Source organism: Talpa occidentalis, unplaced genomic scaffold (assembly GCF_014898055.3).
Source record: "Talpa occidentalis isolate TD23 unplaced genomic scaffold, MPIMG_talOcc4v2.1 talOcc4.17, whole genome shotgun sequence".
In the NCBI taxonomy this organism is placed as follows: Eukaryota; Metazoa; Chordata; class Mammalia; order Eulipotyphla; family Talpidae; genus Talpa; species Talpa occidentalis.
This window is the reverse complement of record NW_023601754.1, coordinates 16,957,768-16,982,890: the sequence shown is the minus strand read 5'-3', so window position 1 is coordinate 16,982,890 and position 25,123 is coordinate 16,957,768. Positions and strand designations below refer to the sequence as shown.

Genomic DNA, 25,123 nt, shown 5'->3' with positions numbered 1-25,123 from the left:
TGGAAGGGATCATGCTCAGTGAAATAAGCCAGAAAGAAAAGAAAAATACCAGATGGCCTCACTCATAGCAGGAATTTAGAAAACCTAGATAGGGACAAGGAAAAATACTAATTATAATAAAGTAAAAATCAAAATCAACAAGCAACAAGCAACTGTAAACCAGAGACACATTACGGGGGTGGGGGGAGGAGGGAGTAGGATCAAAACAAGAGGGGTGGGAATTGTATGGGGACTGTAACCAAGATGAAAATGCATACATTGTGCAAAAATGAAAAATGATGTAAAAATACATAAAATCAAAAACAGAATATAAAAAATAACATAAAATGAATCAAATTTAAAAAAAAAGAAAATGAAGAGACGGGGCCTCCCCTGGGTGGTGCAGGCGGTTGAGTGCAGTGCTGTGAGGCTGTCTGCCACCTCTGCAGCACGAGTTTGATCCCGGCCAGCCAGGGACCTACCCACATGGCACAGCAGACCTCTCCTGTCTTGCCCACTGCTCCTCTTAGCAGTGTATTTCAGTCAGTCTGCCTTTTTTTCCCGCTCTGTCTGGTGAATCCTCTCACCTTCCCACACCTCTGACCTGTACCCAGGTTCTTGTATGAATGAATAAAAAATAAATCTTAAAAAAAAAAAAACTTAAAAAAAAGTGAGGAGACGTTAATACACTTGATAATACATTTCTGTCGAAAGTAGTTCCAAAGAACATCATTTCTCTTTACCCAGGAATCTCAAATCCCCAGTGTCTACTGAGCCTGTTCCATCAGGATGGAAATTGCTCCCTGAATCTCTGCTGGATAAAGGCTCCTGGGTATGGGAGAATGGGGTGGGTGGTGAGAAGTCTAAGTCTTTAGTATGATTTTGTGGAAAACAAGATGCTGTTGTTGAGGGTCCCTCAGAAGCAACTGTTTTATTTACGGAGCACGACGCGCGGTTCTGCATAAATGCATGTGGATGGAGATCAGATTCTGGGACAGACGCCCATTTACTACACATTATGCTTCACTGGGTGGCAGCCGCTGCTAACCACAAGCTCAATGCCTGGGGCAAATCATCAGACTCTTTTTTGGAGTTGTCTTTTATTTAGTTCTTTAAAAGGATTGCCTAAGTTAAGACGACGGGATAGTTTAGTGGGCTCTGGCATCAGAGCAACTGGGTTTAAAGCCTACTTTTTGCTGCATCGGTTATCCAACCTTGAGCATGTGATTTCAACTCTTGTGCCCCATTCCTTCTTTCTGCAGAGTGGAGTGACCACATTACCTTCTGTGTGGTAGGCTGAGAGAGTGAACCCTGCAAGATGTCCATATCCTAATCCCAGAATCTGTGAATATTAGTCAACTTGGGAAAAGTCTTTACAGATGGGTTTAAGGATCTTGAGCTGAGATCATCCTGAATTATCCCAGTGGGTCTTTAATGCCATCACAAAACCCTTATAGGAGAGAGGCAGAGGGAGTTTTCTCAGACACATAGAGGAGAAGGGAAGGTGAAGATGGAGACTGGATAAAGGTAGGTTTGAATATACTGGCTTTGGCAGTTGGAGACATGGCCACAAGCCAAGGAGTCACCAGAAGCTCAAAGTGCCGGCAATTACCAGAAGCTCAAAGATCAAGGAGGTTCCCTGGAAGCCTCAGGAAGAATCCATACTGATTTTAGCCTGTGAGATAGATTTTGAACTTCTGGTTTCCAGAGTTGTCAGAGAATAAGTTTCTGTTGTTTGAGGAAGCTTGTGGTAATTTGGTACAGTGGCTACATGAAACTAATAAATACACCTTCAAGGTGTTCTTGATAAGAATAAGTAAATAATACATCTAAAGCATTTGGCATAGTCCTGGTGTTACATAGTAAACTGTCAAGAAATAGTAATTTTGATGATCATTTTATGCATATATTTCTCATGATTTCAAAGTAAAATAATCCTTAAAACTGATTGAAGAGAGAGGAGGTCAAAAGGGTGATAGTCAGGCTCTGGCTGGGACACTGCCTTTGCAAATGAGCTCCTGTTTTTCTCCTTTGGCAAAGTTTGCAAGGGGATTGATGCCCTGCCTGCCTGCTCTCCTCTCCTGGAATTGTGGGATCAAATGAGTTAATGAACTTGAAAGCATTTTGCCCGTCACCTTGTAAATTGTTAAGCTGTGGTTACAAAAACCGGTACCAGACTGAAGCTGCAGTACAGAGGGGTGGGTGGGAACTTTATACCTTTGGGGCCATGAGGTGAGATCATCTCTTTCAGCTTTTGTTTCTGCCTCTCTAAGCTCATCTGCTTTTCCCCCCTAATCCTGGGCCCTCTGCCGCCAGTGGAGTTCCCATGGCAAAGCTCCAACAATCCCCACTGGCCACCAGCTTCCCCTGGGGCATGTTTCTTCTGGTTTCCATTTTTAAGAGCCACAAACACAAATGAAAACGAGAGCCAAATTATACTCATTACGTTTAAGTAAGATTTGCAAGGTCCATTGTAGCGATTAGGTCAGTGGATTCCAGTTTAACTTTAATAAAGGTTGAAGATGTTTTCAGTGTATTGTTCAGGCCTTGGGCCCACAGGCCCCAACATTGGGTGTCAACTTAGCGGGGAATAAGTCAACTTTTGTCAAATGTTTGAATGTGGTGAGTTCATCTGTAAAGATGCCCAGCACCAGGAAATGTGCTGTTTTAGCTTGTATAGGCAAAGGACAACACACAGCATAAAAGAATTTCTTCCCATGATTTGCTTGGTCTTTTACTGGTAATTTCCAGTGAAATGATTCCCTGAGATGGTCAAAGGTATGTGCTCTAAAGACAACCGGTTATGAAGGAATAAATGAACTCCAGTTCATTTATTCTGGTCGACTCACTTACAAATGAATTGTCATTTAACAAATGTGTATTGAAAACCTAGCACATTCCAGAAACAGTGCTGGGCATTGGGAAACCATAGGGAACACAGTGCAAGGGTAGGGGGAGGGTGTATATAGCTCAGCAAATGTCACATGACATTGGCAAATTGCAACTGTGTGATGTAGGGACACCTAGTACTGGGTGTCGCCAAGGAAGTTTCCTCCTGGGGAGAGACCTCGAGATGATTTCCCTGATGGAGCCGTACTAGAGCTGGGTCTGGGGAGTGGCTCAGTGTAGATAAATGGAACCATAATTGATCCCATTAGATGCAGAGAATAGTGAAGGCAGAAATGCTAAGTGAGGGAAAAAATGACATATAGGAGGAGCCAAGAAGCTAGTGTGGTGGAAAGCAGGGAAAAGAGAAGAGTTTGGGGGAGCCTGAGGGGGAAATAGGGCCAAATTGGAGGTCTTGTTGGCTAGGTTAGGGTATTTTCTACTTGGGGAAGAAGGCTGCCTCCCCAGCCCCACTCTCTGAAGAGGCATGTGTGGGCCTTTATCTGTTGGCTCCCCAGGCCTGTGCAGTTTCTACACGGATCCTGATGACCACAGAGCCTTCAGAAAGCTGAAGCACACATGCAGGTACTTTGTAGCCCAAGTTGAGCCTGGAACTCCAGGCCCCACAAGCCTACTAGCCAAGTCTTTTCTAAGTCTCCTTTTGGTTTAGTTCATTCATGAGAGTTTTGCCTCCACTTCCCTGCAGGTCTCGGCTCTATTCTGAACTCAGCAAGTCTTGCTCTGGCCTCAGATGCCTCTTTGTCTTTAGTTTCTTTCACTCAACACATATTTATTGAGCACTTGTCATGTATCAGGCAGTGGGCTGGGTCTTGGGGATGTTGTGCTGAGGGAAAGAAGGCCTGTTGCTGCTCTGGTGAAGCTTCCAGACCTGAATACGGGGAGGACAGCAGCTGGGACCCTCCAAAGTCCAGTATCTCTTTCCCTTTTGCCTGTTGTTCATTCTCCTGCTGCCATCCCCCAGGGATTGCCCACCTTTCACTGCCTCTTATAACAGGAGTTTGGACAGAGGCAGACTAGACCCTTTACGATGGGCAGTCTTTTATGGCCAATCCCCAGCTCTGTCCCAGCTCGCGTTTCTTGCATCTTGGCTTCACGCTGGAAGCTCAGACACCAAAAGCAACTTGCAGAGGTCCGCCACCCTGCTCTGTGGCTCCAGGTGCCCAGAGATGCCTTCTTTCTTGTTATTTTCCTCTGGGCACAAGTTTTCCGAAGGCAGCATCAGCTCCTTCCAACAGCAGCATATTCCCACTTGCCGCGGTTAATGAGCTGTTGCTGGGGATGGTTAATGCTCTGTGAAATCAGTCATTAATTGTAGAAACAACTGATTTCAGAGAGATCGCAGCAATAATGAGCCATTTATGATGGCGGAAGCCTAACAAAGCAGACTGCCATGTTTGCCCATTCGTCACGAGGGAAAGAGCCTGCATCGTGACTTTGAAGTTTTCTTTGAACAGAGAGGTCATGGGCTGCTGAGCAGCCTGCAAACGCACTTTTAAAGGCCTGGCTACAAAAACTGAAAGTTAGCAACTGTGCTCCTTTGGCAAAAAAAAAAAAAAAAAAAAAAATCTAAAAGAAAAGGTTCACCTGCTAAAGGCCAGCTGAAGGAGGCAGCATCGGATAATGGATGAAGCTGCGGTGGCCTTCCCGGTCTGAAGGCTCCTGGACTGCAGCGCTGGACCTGCTAGGGGCCATGCAGGCTGCCCTGTGGGTCTCTGGGCTGACTGCTGCCAAGTGGTGATTCCTAGACCTGTTTCCTTTCTGGGGAGACTGTAGGACAAACTGGCCCCTTGGTTGGTTTTGACGGCATCCAAAACATTTCTCTTTTATTCTTTTCATAATGTGAGTTTCCCTCTGGCTGTCAGAAACCGGTCATGTTAAAATAGGAACATTTAATGGTCACATCCATAGCCTCTTTCTGAGCTGCCCCTAGCAACATTCTTCACCTTTCTGCCTTCAATTCTTGCAGCAATTTCTAGAGCCCTGGAGAACATCTGGATCAGTTCTGGAGGAAGTTCTGAAAGTCCTCTGCCTCTCCCTTGTTTAATGGTCCATTGTTGGTGGGGGTGGCGGGGAGGGGAGGAGTCTCCCCTTGCTTATTTGCCCTGCATTCCAGGCACTGGGTCTGCTTCAGATCCTGTCCCTGATAATATCCAGGAGAATGATGCCCTTGAAGGTTCCTGAAGTGGCAGAGTAGCAAGACTATTATTGTATCTTACAAGGATGGGCTAGGTCCCGATTGGGTAAGGATGCTGGTGGTGTTCATTGCAAGGTGGTTTCTAATACTGAAATACTGGAATTCTCCTCTGTGATCAGTAATACAGGCTCAGCAAAACACATTTTGATATGTCAATAGGTGGAATCCTATGCAACATTTGATATGCTTATTAAAATCTTATGCTTTTGACATGGGAATAAATGCCCATAGTATATCATTGAATGGGAAAAGCAAACAGCCAAATATGCAGGGTCTTATTTTACAGAAAATGAGCCAGTCTGTGTGCATGTGTGTGAAAGTGAACAAGTTTCTACTGATACATTCCGACGTGTTACCAGTGGTTATTCTGGGAGATTGAAGGTGACTTTTAAATTCCTCTTTATGCTTCTGGATAGTGTCTGAATTTATTGTAATGAGCATGTCTTGATTTTATAATAAAAAAAAAATCCTTTTTCCTTAACATTTAATTGAAACCTGCTCTATTTTATTTATTGTAATAAAATTTTATCTTATCAGGATATCCTAAAGCTCTTAACATTACTTGCCCTTATTGGTCAAATTAAGACAGAATACTATTAGAAAAATTAAAAAAAAATAAATTTAGAAAATTAATCTTCTAAGGATTTTAAGGATTATGTTGTAAAAGTTGAAAAATAAATGACTTGCCTATTTTATGAATTATATTAGAAATCAAAACCAAAGTCCAACTGGGCAGCATCAAAATCTGCTCTGATTTTGATTTTTTTTAACCCTGGGAATGAGCTGGGCCATGCTGATGTGAGACAGATACAGGTGGAGAGCTGGGTAGCAGAAGGCAAACAAAAATCAATTTTTTGCAGTTACAACAGGTACAGAAGATACATAAAGGTCTGTGGTAGTGTAGTAATGACTCTACTCCTGGTCAAACAAGTCTGAGAATTTGTAACAGGACTGAAATTTTTGCTACTCTTTTAATTTAGATTTCTCTCTGTGTACGTGTATGTGTGTGCCTAATTCCAGGTTCAGCCATGCCTTTTCCTGGTAATCTCCTGTCCTGTCCCTAAATGTTCATGGACTTCCCCTTGTTCAAAACTGGCCGTCACAGACGCCCAGGGAAATGATTATCATTCCCACGTCTCCTTAAATGAGGCCCTTTTCTTGTTAAACATCATTGTGTGCAATCCTCATTTAAAAGTGCTGCAACTGCTGCAATTTCGGACAGTGGAGTTTTCAAACACCAGTGCCAAGTTACTTCTTTAATGAAATTTTGCAGACGGTAAAGACTGAGATCTGAAATCAATATTGTGAATTTAGGTTTGATCTAGGTTACAGAATACCTCCAGGAGGGAGCAGAAATGCTTTTAAACAAAGTGAACAAAATTTAAGTATTTTAAAACAGTTGTCTTTGGGGCTGTATTTTAACAACAAGCAACAACTACACATTTAAAAATTTCTTTGTAATCATGCTAAGAGAAGAATTCTGAAAAATAATTGTTTAGCATAAAAAAAACATGTAGTTATATTAATGGTTGAGAAAAACTGGTATTCCACGAATCCTATTTTCCTCCACTAAAAAATTCTGCATTTTGTCATGAGTTCCCCAGTTTGGGGAAGATACTTTATAAACAGGGCAAGAAACTGAAATCAATGCTAGACATATGATTGGAAGTGGAGTCACTGCTCATAAAAATTTTTCAGGGCCCGGGACAAAAATGAAAAAAAAAAAAATCAGGGAAACCTCCAAATTACCCCTTTCCAGGGTATCTACTCTGCCAGTGAGGAAGACAGTCTGTTCTTTGTTCTCTGCATTAATGCAACTTGAAAATACTTCCTTCATTGTTTCTTACCTCTATGTCTTGTCTCTCATGCGAGATTTCAGGCAACTGAGGGCAAGAACCACTGTTCTCAAGAGAAAAGGCTGTTTCTCTTAGATCTTCATTACTTTGCTTGTGAGGATTGCTGGCGATGTGGCAGATGTTTCACTTTTGTTTATTCACTGGGTGAAATAAATCAGAATCGGAAAAGATTAAGTTTTGTACAACTTGCCATTTGGAGTTGATTGATAATCGCTTCTTGGAATCCGAAGTGAAGAAGGAGGCTGAGGATGGGTCTGGGCTCCACAGAAAGAATATTGTGGTTGAGGGTAATGTCAGCCAAAGTCACTGAGGAGTGGGACACAGGCTATGCTTAGTCCTGTTCCTGACCCCAGAGCTACCACACCCCTGGACTCTGACGTGAGAGCAACACATCTCATTATTTAAGCTGTTCTTTTATTGATTATTCTTATATGCAGCTGAAAGTATCTACCATTATGCAATCTCCTATTTAACAACCCCCAAATTTCAACAGAATCTTCTTTTTGAATCATAAATTATAATTTTTTCAGCACCAAGGAATTCGTATATATTTAAATAAAAATCCACATTAGATACAATGTTGGAAAAATTCTCAAATATTGATACGCCTACTTACTTCTGCCTGTTTCCTTAAAACTCTTCAAGCTGCTTTTCTAATTTGTAAAAATGGGACATCATATATCTCACAGAATTATTTTGAGGATTAAATAAAGTAACGGGGAGGGAAGAGCACAAGAGACCATAGTGATGGTTAACCGGGGATATGGTGGTGGGAATTTTATGGGGATTACACCTGAGGGGAGAAATCAAACATTATAAAGAAAATGAACAACATTGTAAATAAATAAATGAATGCTTTTTTTTAATGAAAGAAAGACGCTTTTACTGTACTGTGGAAAAAAAATAAGGTAACTCCAGCACTCGCACAAGGTTAGCACACAGGTACCAGACAGCACGTCCACCCCTAAGACACCTCCTTCCTTCTGGTACCTTCCCCAAGAAATAGAGCCTTACTCACTTCCTAAAAACACCCCTTTGCTGGGTACTCTGTACAGTGAGCTCTATAAGCTCTGGAGTGAGGGGGTAGACAGCCTTTCCTTTCGGATTCCCTGATGGATTTCTTCACAACGCTGTCTGCTGCTTCTGGCATCCCATCCCTCTAGCTCTGGTGCAGCTAAAAAGCAATCTAATCAAGAAAATAAATTCACTGCAAACTAATACACAATTTGGAAACCTTCAGAGAGTAGATGCATTTTACACTTTGGAAGATTTTTGTCTTATTTTATTATTTGGGCTCCTGATAAATTAAGGAGAGATGCGCTGTTCTTGGTCCAAAAAAGCCCTCACATTTAAATTAAAATTTAAGTCTTGCGTTTGCCAGTCAGACCCATAGGGCTTTGTCAGATGGGATTTGAGTTATGTGACACTGTTTTATATTTTTATTTTTTTCTTGGTCATTCTTGGTCATAAAGGTCCTTGTTCACTTTTTCTGTGCATTTGTCAGCTTGTCAGTAGGATATTGTTCTCTAAATATTAAGGAAATCACTGAAGTTGTAGGGAGAATGACCTAACATTTAACAATTGTTGCTGTAATTAATAGAATAGTGAAGAGAATGAGTGTAAAGTCCAGACAGATTTAGTTCATAATCCTACCATTTAACAACTGCATGGTCTTGAATAAATTAACCTCTTCAAGCCTCAATTCCACATCTGTAAAAGGGAAATAACACTTGTATTTAATCATTGATTAATAATAATTTATTAATAACCATTGATTAATAATTTAAAAAATCCCAAAATTGATTAAATAAGGAAAAAACTCCCAAAATTCACTGTCTTAAAACAACAATCTTTTTGGTTTTTTTTTTTTTTTTTCTTAATATTTCAAACATCTTTGTGTGAGATCACTGGTCTGCACTTAGCTTCCTGGCTATGCTGATCTTGGCTGGACTCACTCATGTGTCTGTGGGCTGTCTGCGGAGGCTCTGACCTATGTGTCCGTCATTCTCCTTGAAGCTGCAGGCTAGGGGGAACTTCACATGCTTCCCATGGCATTAGCAGTGGAGCAAGAGCATGAGCCAAAGCATTCCTGCCTGTTGCAAGCCTGTCATCACTCTTGCTAACAGTTCATTGGCCCGAGTGAGTTACATGGCCATGTGAAAAGTCCAGGGGTAGGGAATCATACTCTTTCCCTCTTCATCTTCTCCCCTTCTTCTTCTTTCCCCTCTTTATTCAGGGAGCAATTTGAGGGGGATACAAGGTTTTGTTTCTGTAGGTACATGTTGCATTAACAACACCACAAGGGAGTTTGCATGGAGCCCAGGTAAGCCTGTGTGCCTGTTCATGGAAGCACACACACATGCACCTGAATTGAAGATGTTGGATACCCTTTGCTTAGGAGTGAAAGAAAAAAAAAAAAAAGACCTCAATCTTGTCAAATGCTTCAGGAGAGAAGAAACATTTTCTCTTTTATGCCTTCATTTGCTCAAAGGCAGATCCAGAGTCTTCGTTCAAATGTTTCTTCTCCCTTGATTATCTTGTACAAAGCTTTCCATTTGGGAATAGTTGCAGGTTTCCTTGTCATTCTCCAGCTCTGGTTTATATAAAAATGGATCATTTGTTGAGGCAAACTTCAAAGCCAGAGAGTGCCCTAAGTTATAAATGGTTCTGTCTTTTAATTTAGGCATAATCCTATTAGAGACACAGCTCTCAGGGCTGGGGAATCCTTTTAGGACTCTTTGATCAAGGGAGCACTTTTGAGTTCAGTGACTTCAGCTGTCCAAGCCCTAAAAATAACAGGGAACCCATTTAATATGTGGAAATGTCAATTTCTCTCATTTCTGGTGAAAGAAGCATATTCTCAAGTGGACCTGTGCCCAATTTTAGAATTTGAATTTAGGGGGGAAAGTGGGATAGTGTAATGCTGTATTTCCAGTGGTATCCTAAATAATACTGAGTGACACTGAATTATAGCTAAGGGTGTTTGGTATCCCGCTCATTCATGAACCAGCTTTGAAGAATCTCTCTGATTCAAGTTTTAGTTCAGTCTTTCTCCTTAATTACCCAAACTTGTGTTAATTTTTCTATTTTATAAAGAACTTTAGCCAGTCTTTACCTAAGACTGAAAGACTCTATGTACTCCCTGCATCTGCCTCCCTGCTCCCCATCATTCACTGTTCACTGCTACTTTGTTTCATGTGCTCTCTGCTCTAGCCATCTGGTCAACCTCCTGACTGTGTGTTAACACACCAGGCATAGTCCTACCTCAGAAACTTAGCACACTTTGTTCTCCCTCCAGAAATCCATGTGATTCAGAACCTCACCTTCTTTTCCATGAGGCTAGTTCTGTCTACCCTACTCCAAATGGCACTTCCACCCAACCTCTTGGCGTTCTATGCCTCCCATCTTTGTTTTATTTTATTCTTATACCTCTTTTCATCACCCATCATATTAGATATTTATTGTTGCATTATATAATTACTTGTTTGTTTATTGTATGCTTCCCCCATGAGAAGATGAGTTTTTTAACTGTAGGAATTTTTGTCAGTTTGGTTCACTGCCATATTCCCAGGGCAGGGGAATAGAACAGGGCCTGGGAAATAGAAAGTGTTCATTAAAATTTTTGTTGAATGAATGAATGAATGAATGAATGAGAGAATGAGGTGATATTTAGTGTTTATTAGCAGTGTTCTTTGTCCACGGCAGTTATTTTTACCTGCAATTTCTACTTCATGCTAACAGCACTAACAACTGGATCCTTGGTTCCTGGTCCAGAATTCCTTTAAAATTCCACATTCTGATTCTCCAATATCTGTCAAGGCTCTGAGTTTATGGCAATATTTAACACACTTTTGGGATCATTCACAGACCAGATGAAATATGGATCTCATTGTGTTTTGAAATGCATATTTTGATGCTCTAATTTATATTTTCATGTTTTGTGAGTTGACCATATACAGTCCACATTTTTCATGATCTGGGGAATGAAATTCATTGACAAGAGGACTATGTTCTCTTTTTTGGGGGGATTGCCTCCCATATAAGTGAAGAATTCACTAATCCCATTTAGATTTGAACCATACCCCAGGTGCCATCTTGGAAGGGGGACTTCAGCAGTGGGCTTCCCTAAAATGGTGTCAGGCATGTTCAGACACCATAGATGTTTTATTTTGAAGTAACATGAGAATCAAAGAAATGAAAAATAGTGGAAACATCTCTAAGGAGGTAAAAAAAAAAAAAAAAAAAAACAAGTCCTGACCTGGACAATGATTTGGAGACAGAAGTCTATGACTCTGACTAAACAAATAGAAATGTATTTGAACTGACTATGCCCCACTATCAATATTCATCATACAGCAGTGATTCATTATACAACAAACTAACTGAGCTCCTACTGTGTGCCAAGTACTGTGTCAGTACTAGCCACCCACTAATGAAAAATCAGAGAAGATCTCTAAGTTCACAGAGCTTAATATCTCTGGTGAGATGATAAATAAGCCAGTATACTCAGTAATCCAACTCTGAAATGGGGGAAAATATTTGGAGAAAAAGTGCAGAGAGAAGAGGCAGAGACTGAGAATAGGGTTGGAGGGCTCTAGCTTGGATCAATGTTGAGGGCATGTAGGATGCAAGTTGAAGGTCTGCACAAACCATGTTGTGCGCCTACACCAGTGATTACCAAGCCTAGCTGAAGATTAGGATCTTCTAGGAAGATTACATATGTAGAACCCTGAATCCATTCACAAATGTAGATTCACAAATGAATCTCCACGGATGGGTCCAAGAAATCTGCATTTTGAAAAATTACCCACAAATTCTTTGAGTAAGTTCAGGTTTGGGAACTCTGTTTAAACATCCAGGAAGCTTCTGAAATTCTCCTGCTTCTCCCACTAAATAGCCCTCTTAAATGCCAGCCTCTATATTCCCTCCATTGTTGTTCTGGAGTCCAATTGCACTGGACCACAGTAATTGAATCCCCTGTCCATCTCCTTCCCCTGCAGGGAAACCCCCAGGGGGCAGGACTAGGATGTCTGTATCTGTATGCCCAGCATGCAGCACAGGGTCATTCCTCATGAGAAACTAAACAAACTATAACCATAGCCAGCATTTATATGGTGCTACCTATGTTCTTGAAAGACAGTAACTTACATACTTGTTAAAGCCTCCCAGTTCCCCCAGGAGGTAGATACTATTATCATCATCTCTATTTTACAGAAGAGAAAACTAAGACACAGAGCTATTAAGCGTTTCTAGCACAGCGACAAGTCCCAGAACCAGACAGCTGGTCCTGGAATCCAGACTCTTCATCATCATGCCCTCAGTGAATAAATGAATGAATGGATGAGTGGATGATTTTTTGTGTCACCAAGTTCCCCTTTATCCTTGAATAATCAGTGCATACTGTACAAAGGAAACCCTCGGGGATAAAAACTATTTAGTCTCTGATAATCCAAATCCTGTTTGGCTTATTCTGTGCTTTTGAAGATTTATCACAACTTCCTTGGTATTTTTCTAGTAAATAGCCCCTCTTTTTCCATGCACCCCTTCCCCAATATAACTGTTCTCATAAAGCACAGTGTTACATGACTGATCACTATATTTGTTTCTTACATGGGTAAGGGACATGATAAAGGGAATTAAGTCATAGTTTACCAATGCTGGTACACTAAGGGAGTTTCCTGAAGCCCTAAATACTCAGACCCTCTTCTCATGTACCTCATGTACCAGATAATAAGGTGCAGCTATATTTACTCAACATTTACGACTTACCAGGTACTGAATAGTAACATACCTACCATCACTTTGCTCACAGGGGTTGGACCTAGAAGGTTGGATTGCTTTACCCACCAGATATTGCCAGTCTATTCACTGATTTTCAGACTATGGTGATTTTGAGATCACTGGAGAGCCTGGCAAATGTACTAATACCCATGCGCTGTCACATTTCAGGGGCTCCAGCCTCTGCATTACGAGCTTTCCAGAAAATTCTGGTCTGGGATCCTACCTTGGTCTTCATCCCTGCCTGCTGTGTGCCGGTGGCCATTTAAAGACCAGCTGCCTGCTCCTCCATCCATGCCTGCTCCTGCTGAGTCTGGCTCTTCCTTCCTTCTAGTGCTTCTCAGTTTTCTGTGGGGACATCTGGAGGTACCCCACATCCTGGGTGCAAAGCCCTGGAATAGAGGTTTTGGTTAAGATGAGGAAGCTTTTGCCTTTTGTTTTTGAATTCATTGTTCTTGCTCTAGATGGCTTTTGAGTTGGGTCTGTTTTGTAGTGCAGTTTAATATGACTTATTAAAACCTTTAATGCCTAAGGCTAGATTTCTGTTCCCCATGGATTGATGGAGTCCTATCTCTAGTGATGCCTGTTTTCATCTTACATTTTCGAAAGCCTATTCCTACCAGCCTCTCTTCCAGTTCTTACCAAATTCATAAGATTCAGGTGGGGTGGAGGGGGTGAGATAACAATAGAAAGAAGGCAAGACTGACACACAAAAAGAGGTGAAGTGACCTACTCCGGTGTTCAAGGTGATGATCAGTGTGGCTGGCTCAGTAACCCAGGGATGCTGAATCCCAAGTGGTATTTGAATAGGTTGTGCTGGTCCCTGTCCATGACTCCCATGACAGCCAGTGTCCTTGATCTCTAGGAGCTGAAGGTGTGGGTTGGGAGGAGTGTCCCCAAATGACTCTCAACAAGGCACTCACAAACTGCAGCTTCTGCCACATACCATGGCCATACTACCTAGACTCAGGGCTCTGGTGGTCAATTGACTTTAATGAAATCTCAGTATCTACCCAGGAAGAGAAAACCAAAAATCCATAATGGACCCTGATGGACCATCTGGTGTTAATAGGAATAATGCAAATACCCACTAGAGTGCTTTACTAATCTAAGAGGCCTCTCCCAACCTGTTGCATTGGATGAAATCGCAGTATGTTAGCTGTACACATGTATGTTGGGGTGAGGATAACAAGGAGCAAGATCAGGGAGGCAGTATAAATGGTAGTAACAGAGCACCCTCACTAGCTGAAGGGATGAATTTGGACATGTCATTGAAACTCTCTGAGCCTCTGTTCCTTATCTGTAGAATGGGGACAACCATGCTCTCTTTAGGATTGTTGAAAAGACAGAAAGAGGTCATGAGGACATTGCTTTAACTTATATTTCCCTGATTTCAGGGGGAAATTGGACACCTTTTTCTATCTGGCTATGGATAGGTCTTTTGTGAATTGCCTATGTGTCTACTTTCTTCTGTTTTTTTTTTTTTTTTTTGAGTTGTTGTTTATATGGTATAGATATATGGATATTAATTTTGTGTCAGATATGGTGCATAGATTATTCCCTATCTCTTTTTTAAAACAGTGGTATTGAGTTATAATTAATGTACCTTAAAATATGACCATTTAAGTGTAGAACTGAAGCATTTTTTAAAATTTAGAGTTGTGTAACTGTTACTACAAACCCATTTTAGAACTTTCCACCAACCCAGAAATTTCCCTGTGACCATTTGCTCCCACTCCCAGCCCTAGACAACTACTGATTTGCTTCCTGTCTCAAAAAACGTGCCTTCTCTAGTCGTTTCATAGTCAATTGAGTCATACTACCTGCAGTCTTCTCCATCTGGTTTTATTACTTGGCGTAATGGTTTTCAGGTTCATCCATGTGGTAGCATGCTCAGGACTTCATTATTTTGACTGTTGAGTAGTAACATATTGGAGGAGTATCATGTTTCTGTTTTTTCCACTTCTCTCTCTCTCTCCCCCCTGCTCTCCCTCTTTCTCTGTACCTGTGTGCACATGGGAAGTCTCCACCAGAAATATTCTTCCCTCAACTAAGATCACCACCTCAGACAAGTAGAGGCATTCATCTTCTCCAAGTCCAAGATTGTCCCCTCCACTTACAATACCACTGGATTTGGGGTAACTTAGTGAGTATATGAAGCCAGCACTCCTCACAGTTATCCATACTGGCAGGATCTCTGCCAACCTAGCTAGCAGAGGGGCGATAACCCATGATCATGATAGTGGTAGAGATGATGATGATGGCAGTGATGGTGGAGATGATGGTGATGTTGGTGTTAGTGTAGATGGTGGTGGTAGTGGTGGTGATGATGTCGATAATGATGGTGGTGGTGGTAAAGTTATGATAAGGGTGATGGTGGTGGTAGTGATGGTGATAATGATGGTGCTGTTGATGATGAGGGTGATGGTTGTGGTGGTGAAGGTTGTAGTGGTGGTGACGATGGTGATGATGATGATGGTGGTGGTGGTAATTATAATCCCAGTCCAGAATGCCGCAGTCTGTTCTTATCTAATGTACAACAATTGTACAAGTGTAAACACTTTTCAGATTGTTGTATGCCTTTGTTGATTTCCAGGGAGCTAAAATATTATACTTGTTTTGCCAATTTTTTCTGGTTTTAGAGTTGCTTTTGGGTGAATGATTGATCTTGTCTTTAGCCTTAGTTGGAAGACTCACCTTGCTTCCCTTGCAATCTCTTGATGTCTTTTAACTTAGCTCTGGAGTCTATTGTCATATAATGATTTAATTTTCATGATGACTTGCATGTCAATATTCTATTTTGGCTTCTGGGTTTTTTGCCTTGTATAGAGAGACATTATCCATCCTGAGATCATTAACAAAACCTTTATACTTTTCTCTAATGGTTTTACAGCTCTGTGACTTACATTTAAAGTCACATGTGACTCATGTGAAATTGCTATCTTGGAGGGGTTGTACACATTTATAATTCTACCCGAAAAGTAACAGTTTTAAAAACCACATCTTAGCTAGTGTTAAAATTTACACATACATCTTCACAGTTAAGTTTGATTGTTTCTTAACCATCTTGAACCCTCATTTATCATATTTGCTGCAAGTATTTCATCAACATGCTATGCTGTTTTACTATTAACTAAATAACTTTATTTTCTTATACTACCAGTCATTTTTTAAAAATGGAAATAAAGCACTGTAGGGTAAATAGAATTAATCAGGCTTTTTACGCCACTAACCTCTGTGGCTATCACCTGTGGCCTTGATTGTGTTAATGAAGAAGGCACTTGGGAGCATGGGCATGGGGCATGTGTATCTGATTATAGACACCTGGGGTATGGGTGTGCACACATGTGTAAGTGTGCACACATGGACCTGGAGGCAGAGATAAAAGCAGAGACAGAAGATGGCTATGAGAGGATGAGTGTGATTACAGAAGAGGGGAGACCACAAGAAGATGTGAGTGAGAACGCTAAAGAGCAACAAGAGAAAACAAAGCATGAAGATTCATGGGAGGCTGGGATGCCTCCCATGTATATGTATATGTGCCTGCCTGCCTCCAAGCCTCCCTGCCTGATCCTTGCCTGCTTCCTTGCATGCCAGCTTCCCTGCACAGTGTGCCTGTGTACCTGGTTCCCAGAGAGAGCATTAAAGACTGATAAGATCCACTAAGGGCTCCAGGACTCTCTTTATTCATCTGCCTGAATCGATAGTGAACCAGCCCTGTGCATGCTTGCACAACAAACACAAAAGAAAAAAATTTATATACAATTTCATTCATGCCTTGATATTTATGTTTTTTCCTAGTTGGTGAATGTATACACATATTAATCCAAAAAGATTACCTGCCATATAATGTTTTTCAATTAATATATCATGAGTCCCTCACAGTCACTTCATCCTCTGTGTTGTTTTATGATTGACAGTATTCTGTGGAATTGTCAGTAGTCTGTAGAATATGTACCATAGTTTATTTAATTCACTTTCTTTGGTCATTCAGGTTTTTTTTTTTTTGGGGGTGGGGGGAAATGTTTTATTCTGATTTATAATACTCTGAAGAATAAACCTGTAGCTAAATTGTTATCGATGTCTTATTTCCTTGTGTGTCTTATCAAAAAGAGCATGCTGATTGCTGAAACTTCTGACACCTTTTGACAAACTGGCCTCCAGAAACATTCCAAGTGCTAACTTTATTCATACCTTTGCTTTCAGTGTTTCTGTATCCTTATTTTTAAGCTGGATCATTTGTAACATAATGTAGTGTTTTAAATCTGGTCTTAGTTTTTTAATTTAAATATTCATTCATACTTTGTGTAATTACTGATATATTTGGTGTAAATAACATTATTCCCACTGGTTGTACTTAAGGGCAACTTTACTTCTAGAACAGTGGGTATTACCATTTTAAGAAAGTATCTGCAAATTTGGGAGGCAAAATTATATCCTTTCAATGTATTTACAGTATATTAATAATTTTGTTTATTTTGATAAAAAGTAAATTGTAAATGTATATGTGCATACATGTGTATGTATGAATACCTATGTATGTATACACATGTATGTGTACTTTTTAATTATCACAGGCTAATAGAACAAGAGATAAATTACACTGATAAGATTAGACATTTTTTAGGTTAAACAAATATATTTCTTTTGTGAATGACCTCAGCATGTGACTTGCCCATTTTTAAAAATAAGCATTGATTTTTTTTCTTATCTCCTTATGTGTTCTTTTTTATGTATTTCGTTTTACAAATATGAGACTATAGTATTTCTTAGTTTAGATTATGTAGTTAATGTAATTCCCTATCAATAGTATAATTTTTGTAGTAATATCAAGAAGATGGCACCCTTCTACACTCTCCTGTTTTTTCTTGGCCCAACTCTGTAGGTTGATTACAACAATCTATTAGAATTTCCCAGTTCTGCCCACTCTCTTGTCTCTGTCCCTTTGCAACATGAGTTTGTGGCTCCTCGCATTCAGAGATGAGTTTAGAATCTATGCTGCCTCTGGGACTGGCTTTGGCCAGCAGGAGGGGGCAGAGGTGACATTGTGCCCTGTGTGGTTTTGCATGGTTCTATTTGTTCTCTCTTGTAATCCTTCTACTGGAAATGGAACAAGCTAACCTGCTGGATAATGAGAGACATGTAGCACTGTCCCCCTATTGCCCTAACAGACAATAAGCTGCTGCCAGAGGTGAACGAGGTTGTCCTCGCCTACCCAACCTGCATGACCTGCCCGCAAGTCAAGCCAAGATCAGCTCACACTGCTCAGATCAGCAGGCCCATGCAAAACTGCCCTGAGAGTTGTTAGTAATAATACTCAGTGGTGGTTGTTTCAAACCATGAAGTGTTTGGGTTGCTTGTTACGTAGCTATAGAAACCTTCCTTCTTAAGAAAGTGAGGTGGTGCAGATTTTGGAATATTTTCTACTCTGTGGATGATTGTGATTTTATTTGTATTCTACCTTATAGTCCTTGTATTAGTTTTATTTTTCCTAATGATATGGAAGTTTTGAGTATTAATATTTGAGTCCTTTATTATATTTTATCTTTTGTTCTGTTAGCCTGCCCACAGATGAGGATAAAGCCAAGATGCCGTGCTGTTTTAAAGTTTGTCATAGTCACCATTTATTTTCACCTGTACCATAAGTTATACAAGGTAAAACAGAAGGATTTTATGTTGCTTCATTTCATTTATTTTGTAACTCCAAGAGAATATGGACTTTTTATGTTGATTGAGATAATTATAACATCAGTACATTGATGGCTGTTATGTTTGAGGAGTCAGCTGAAATCCAGTTCCCTAAGACAAAAATACGAGTAAGTAAAAATTCCATTATAAAAGAATCATTGTCTCAAGTTTAGTATTATTTAACAACTAACAATTAAGGTTAAACTAGAATCTTACATCATAACTTTAACAAATTAGCTAGAATTCAATATTTTTAATAAAGGCATAACTCTGACAAGAAAGGACTTTTACTCCAGACTGGTTAATATTTATACTATTGGTATTTTTTCTTATGTGCTAACTTTATTCATACCTTTGCTTTCAGTGTTTCTGTATCCTTATTTTTAAGCTGTATTTTTGTAACATAATGTAGAGTTTTGAATCTGGTCTTAGTTTTTTAATTTGAATGTTTATTTCATGCATACTTTGTATAATTACTGATATATATGGTATAAATCTGTTGTTGAATTTTCTCAGTTTTTGTTCATTTGAAAGGTATTTTTAAGGCATCTGATTATTTCAGCTTTCATCATTATGTAAATATAGGATGTAATAGCTTAGGCAGTGCATCCTATTCTCACAGCTTTGTATCAATAATGAAAATTTCTTAATCTCTCAAGGTTATCTGTGACTTCCCTTTTATATTACACTTTAATCAAGGTGGACTTAAAAATGTGGGGTTCATAATTTTACATTTCTCTAACATTTTAGTAGCTTTCTCCCCTAAAATCACAAATGAATTTTAAATTTGGGTCACTACTTACTAAGAATGTCTTTTAATCATCTTCAGATGCCACTGCCTATTTGACTAGGCTAATTATTCTTAGATTCCTAAATTAACCATTTTCCCCCTTTCAAAAAACCATTACCATGGACATTACTCAGTTTTCTGCTGGCATGTTCTGTTGGAAGGTAGCAAGGTTTTTCCTCTTTTATGGGTAACCAGAGTTTTCTGCCCTAATCTCAACAGTCCTCTCCTTGAATTAAAATGACAAAAACCTGCCAACCAACCAAAACAATAAAACCCGCTGTTGTCTAGCTGTTGGTTCCTTTATGCTGGTATAGCCTGCCTTTTCAATTACAGAACAAGTTTAACTCAGCTTCATTGTAGCTTTGCATGTTACTCTTTTTCCTTTGTTTTGGTTTCCTGCAACATCCATTATCCATATGCTGGAGTTGGATGGCTGCCATTTGTTTTTCTTACCTATTACCTTCCCTCTCAACATCTATTTGCTCTTTAACTTATTCTGTGAAAAGCACACCAAATTAGTTCACCACATTACCCCCCCATGTTGATTTTAGTCTTCATGGTTCTTAATGCTATTTTATTTTTAAATTCATTTAATAGGGTTGTTTTTCTTTTCCTTACATATGTTAAGAACCATTACAACACTCTAGGTTGTGCTACCTACATGTCTTAGCAGAGTTTCTCACCTCCAAGCAGATCCTGAGCAAGGGTCTAGTACATACACTTAAGAGGAATAGCCGGTGAGGCTGCAGGCGTCTGCTAATTGACATGGTGGACACTGAAACTGAATCCTGATTGGGACCTTTGGGCAGTGGTACAAACACACACTCCAAGTGATCCTTTCCAAAGTGTAAGGGATCTGGAATATTTACACCTCATACCTGTCAGTCAGTGGTTCAGGGCTATCCGCAGGAGGATATTAATTTTCTAGGGACCACGAGCTCACCACTCCCTTGGGCTGTGGAGATGGGGCAACCTGAAGGCAGCCTCTGATAAAAATGCAGATGGTAGCTCTTATAAGCGAGACTGGTATGTGCAGCAAGTGTAAGGTTTGGGGGATGGTATGGGGGAGTATACATTGGATAAAAGGCAATCAACAAAACTGTATCCTGCCGGGAAAGAGCTATAGTAGCCAGGATTATGTACAGATCTTGTGATTATGCACAGAGGCTTTGCATTCTGAAGCTTGGATTTAAATTCAGTTTACTTCTGCCACTTCTTGGCTGCGTCTGTTTAGCGTGTCTAAGTCCTCCATTTCTCCGTGTGTAAATTAGGTATTTCTGTAGGGTAACTGAGATCAACTGTGATAGTGCCTGATGTTTCTTAAGTGATCAAATATACAAGTTTTCACTTTAAAAATCCAGATGTGACTTTATCTTTGAATGCAGCTTTGACCATAACCATTCATTTGGTGACCTTTTTTTGTAATGGTCTCAATAATATATGTGTTGTGTGTTTGTGTACTTCTTACCTCACTGAGGTCCATTTTGTTGCCAGATTTTTTCACACAATTCTGAAATAAGACTGTGCTTGTGCTTCGTTGTCTTGATATTTAAAAGTGCTTTTCTCTGTAATATGAACCACACTCTATGCCAGAATAGCACTGTGAGGTTCCATGGATGAAGAATTATGCTTAGAGAGGCTAAGTAATTTATCCAGGTTCACATAGGAGGAGGTAACAGAGCCAGAACTAGAGCCCAGGTCCCTCTGACTTGTTTCTATGCTCCTTTTGTGTGACAGCCAGAATAGTGCCCCCCAAAGATGTTCATATCCTAATCTCCTGACCCTGTGAATGCTATTTTACATGGCAAAAGGAATTTTGCAGATGTGATTAAAGATCTTAGATGAAGATGTTATTCTGGATTTTATGGGTGTGTCCATTGGTCGATAAAAGGGAGAGGCACCAGGGTTAGGGTCAGAGAAGTAGATGTAATGATGGAGGCCTCTCAGTGAGTGTGTGTGTGTGTGTGTGTGTGTGAGAGAGAGAGAGAGAGAGAGAGAGAGAGAGAGAGAGAGAGAGAGAGAGAGAGGGCATGCATGCTTCTGGACTTTTAAAAAATTGTATCTTTTTTCATTGACGTAACATTCATTTATAACACTGCTGTGATTTAGGGGTTATAGATGCATGTTACCACACCTTAACACCCATAATCCTCCTCCATAGCCCATTGGGTCCTCTCTTCCTTTTGTTCCCACATTCCTCTGTCTACTTTTGGTAGCCTTAGTTCTGCAAGTCAGATTTCTGGGTTTATGTTTGTTAATGCTGCTGACTTTGAAATGGCAGAAGAGGCCCTGAACCAAGGAATGCAGGTGGCCTCTAGATTACAGAAAAGGCAAGAAAATGAATTCTTTCATAGAACCTCTGAAAGGGATGCAGCTCTGCCACTGCCTTGATGTTAGCTGTGAAAGGGTCATTTTGGACTCTGACTTCTGGAACTGTAAAATAATTGATGTTGTTTTAAGTCATTAAGTTTACAGTCATTCTTTCCAGACACTGTAGGAATCTGATATACTGTATTATAGTAGCAAATTTGCAAAAATTTTTCATTCAATTCTCATGCAAGGATTAGCACTAAGAAGCATCTGCAGAGATGAAGCAGGCTCCTGCTGCCACAGATCTGGGATCTGGGAGCAAAAGCAGGGACAATAGGAGACTCTGACTGTATGTAGTTAAACTAGAGGCAGGCTTAGGCTACTCCAAGTGTAGAGAATGACAGTTCAAAAGAGGTCTAAGTACAATTGGAGTCGAGTCTTTAAGAATGACTCTTATCTGGGGAGAGATGGGAAAATATTTCCCTGAGCAGTGGGAATAGCATGTGCAAAGGGGGGAGTACATGGTGGATCAGAGGCACAGGTAGTGACAGGAGCAGCATCACATACATGGTATGTGTGGGGGGTGATGACAGTTGTGTGGGTAGGTGCCCTTCACGTCCTACGATTCTTCCCAATGCCACTCACCTCTGTGCCTATTCAACATGGCACTGTGGTCTTGCATTGGTGCTCTGGGTTGGGATCTTGGTCCTCTCAGAAGAGAAAGGGAAGCGCAGGTCAGCATCTGCAGAAAGTTCTGGCTCCAGAGGTGCCGTCAGTCTGCTGATTCATAAGCACTGAACGTCAATAAAAATAATCAAAGGAAACCAGCAGCCCATAAACAATATTAACTCCAGGACTGGTAGGATACAAGGGGCTGGAGAATATTGGAGCAGGGCACATTTGAATACTTGGACAGAGCCCCAAGGTGAAATGTGTTTTCTGTATTAGTAACAGATGCTGATCAAACGATCAAGATGGTAATGGTTTAATTTGATATTTCGAGGGGCAGACCATGTTCTTTCTGGTTTTCTACCCATCTCATCTTCGCCATATCTGCTCTCCAGAGTTCAGCCCCTGAGCATTTGCAGGTTTTTGGGGTGAGCTCTGGGTCTTGTCTCCTGAGACTACCCAGTGCTAGATCCTCAGCTTTGGCTCATGGACTTGCCTGTGAGTCTTTGACCCAGACATTAGATTCCCTTCTACCCTGCCCGTGGCAACGGATTCAAATAGCAAACACTTGGATACTAGCTCGTGTAAAAATCTGTACTGATTTGTTTTAAACTGTGTTATAGAAAGGAATTCTGTCCATGTTGGGAAAAAGCAACAAACATTTGTGCTTAGACACTACCTTGTTGTGCTTGGTATTTCTTTTAACATCCCTTATTAGCTAAAGTTAACTACTAAGTTAACTACCAATGGCTTCTGACTTTCTCTGCCACCTTGTCCTATGTAGGTGGAGCTTATCACCCCAACTGGATAAACTGGACAATTGGGGTTGTCTCCTCCCTGGTGTTTTTATGAATTATCTCATTTCAGTTTTTATCTTTTATTTATGTGGCATAAATTATGTGCCCTGCAATCTATTAAGCACTTAAGTGCATTAATTCACTTGATCCTCATAACAATCTGACACAGCAGGGACTGTGACTGTCCCAGTGTGAGTGATGGAAAAACTGAGGCCCAGATAGGCAGGTTAACATTCAAAGTTTCCACACTTTGGGAGTAACAGAGCGGGGATTCAAATTCGGACAGTTTGGCTTCGTTCTAGTGAGAGATTTGGTCATTTTGTGGCATCTTCCTGCTTACCCACCTCTGCTCTAGGTTGGAAACTACAAATTCACTTACCCAGGCCAGGGTTTCTGGCCTCCATCTCATCAACCTCATATTCCTGCAGAGAGCTGGACCCTGTCCTCTGGTCTAGTCTTGGCCTTGACAGCCGTGTGGGGCCAGGAGTGAGGAGCGGGAAATAGCCCCAGGCCCCTGCTCCTCCTTGCTTGCCAAGAGCCTCCAGGCCCTATGCCAGCCAGCTACCCCTTGGGAAGGGCTCCAGCACCCTGGGCCTGCTGCCACCTTCAGTTGTGCCCAACTCCAGGCAGCATAACCAGGCCCTTTCTTGGAGCCGGGGGATGCCAATGGAGAAAGCACTTAGACCTCCTGTTGTACCCACCCTGATGCTCTCCTATACCCTTCTCCCCATCCCAGAGTTTAGGACAAAAATGCCCATTTTCTTTTAACAATAAAAGACTGTGTGACTTGAAGGATGTGCTGATCTCTTGGGGGTTGGCATGTAGGGCTGTAGCACCCACACAAGGTATCTAGAAGGAAGCTTGCAGGATTGACCTTTCTGTGTGATGACCTGTACAGAGAACAGTTTGATTCTCTGAGTTCAGAATTGCACAAGGTGATTCTCTTCTGCTCCTCATCCACTCAATAGATGTAGAGATGCCAAGCTTTGCACAAAGTGCAGGGAAAAATGCCAGGCAAGACCCAGTCTCTGCTTTGTGAGCTCAAGGATGAAGACAGGCTGTGATAGTAGCAAACAACATGGGAGCAACAGGTAGCATACTTCAGGATGGTCTTTTAGTAGCTGACTCCTGCGCTGGGTCCTAAGGCATAGATGAAGATTACCTCCTCCTAAGGCATAGATGAAGATTACCTGCACAAATGAAAAAGGGAGTGACAGTTCAGGCATAGGGAATGGCATATACAAAGGTATGGATAAGGGAGAAAGCATTTCAGAGTGTTGTCTAGTGCAGCCCTTGATCATAAAATTAGGACTTGTCAATCCAATCCATCTCTTGTGTGAGAAAGCGATGTTCGGCACTGCAGTAGCCACCTTGAGATCTTGAGGCTATGATCCTGAGGATTAGAACCAACTCCCTTGGGATGTTCTATAAAGTATTAAATATCCTTAGGATCTAAGCCACTTGTTTTTTTGTCATTACTTTCAGCTTAAAAGATTAATATCTTTTAATAACTGATAGAGCTTTAAAGACTTTTTTCTTTCCTTATCAAAATGGGAAGACATCAAGTATTGTTTGAAGCAGTCTGTTTTCTCTAAATATACTATGTTTATGATGGACAATGGACACATGTGCATACACGTGATAGTGTCTCTTGTGTGTTTTTCCAACACTACTCACTCCAGTTATGCCTCTGCTCTGTCACTCTAAAAAAATCATCAGTCCAAATGGAGTGATCAATGTGGACACAGCACCATCCCCTATCACCCCCCCAACACAACACCTCATCAGTCACTCCCATAACCAGCCACGCACAAAAAAATGTTCACAAGGAGGCTACCAGCTCTCTTCACATCCTCCGCCTGCTCCCCCCCCCCACTTGAAAACTTTTTAAGTCATCATTATTTATAAAGTTAATACTCATAATGAAAAGGTTTCTCTTTGATGTGGAGTGTTTTTGAAGCCTCAGTGACCTATATTGCCGACGCACTCTGTGTACGAGGTGAGGCAGGGACCGGCTGGGGAATTACCCGTGTTTAATGAACACTAAAATTAGAATTTGACTGAAATCCACAGAAATGGCTCGACAGCAAGTTCGAGATGCCCCTGGGGAGCTGTGGGCAGCTCAAATTTACCCACAGGCGTTTTTGAAAATGTT

General features: G+C 40.9%; 1 long non-coding RNA gene across 1 annotated transcript in view; it reads left to right on the top strand.

Annotated features, from left to right (window-relative positions):
- LOC119250377 (uncharacterized) overlaps nt 1–18,363 on the top strand; it is a 216,895-nt gene extending 198,532 nt beyond the window's left edge. Inside the window, exon 4 of the long non-coding RNA XR_008552430.1 lies at nt 18,275–18,363. This is a non-coding gene — a long non-coding RNA (uncharacterized LOC119250377). The remainder of the gene's footprint in view (nt 1–18,274) is intronic.
- The last annotated feature ends 6,760 nt before the right edge of the window (nt 18,364–25,123 follow it).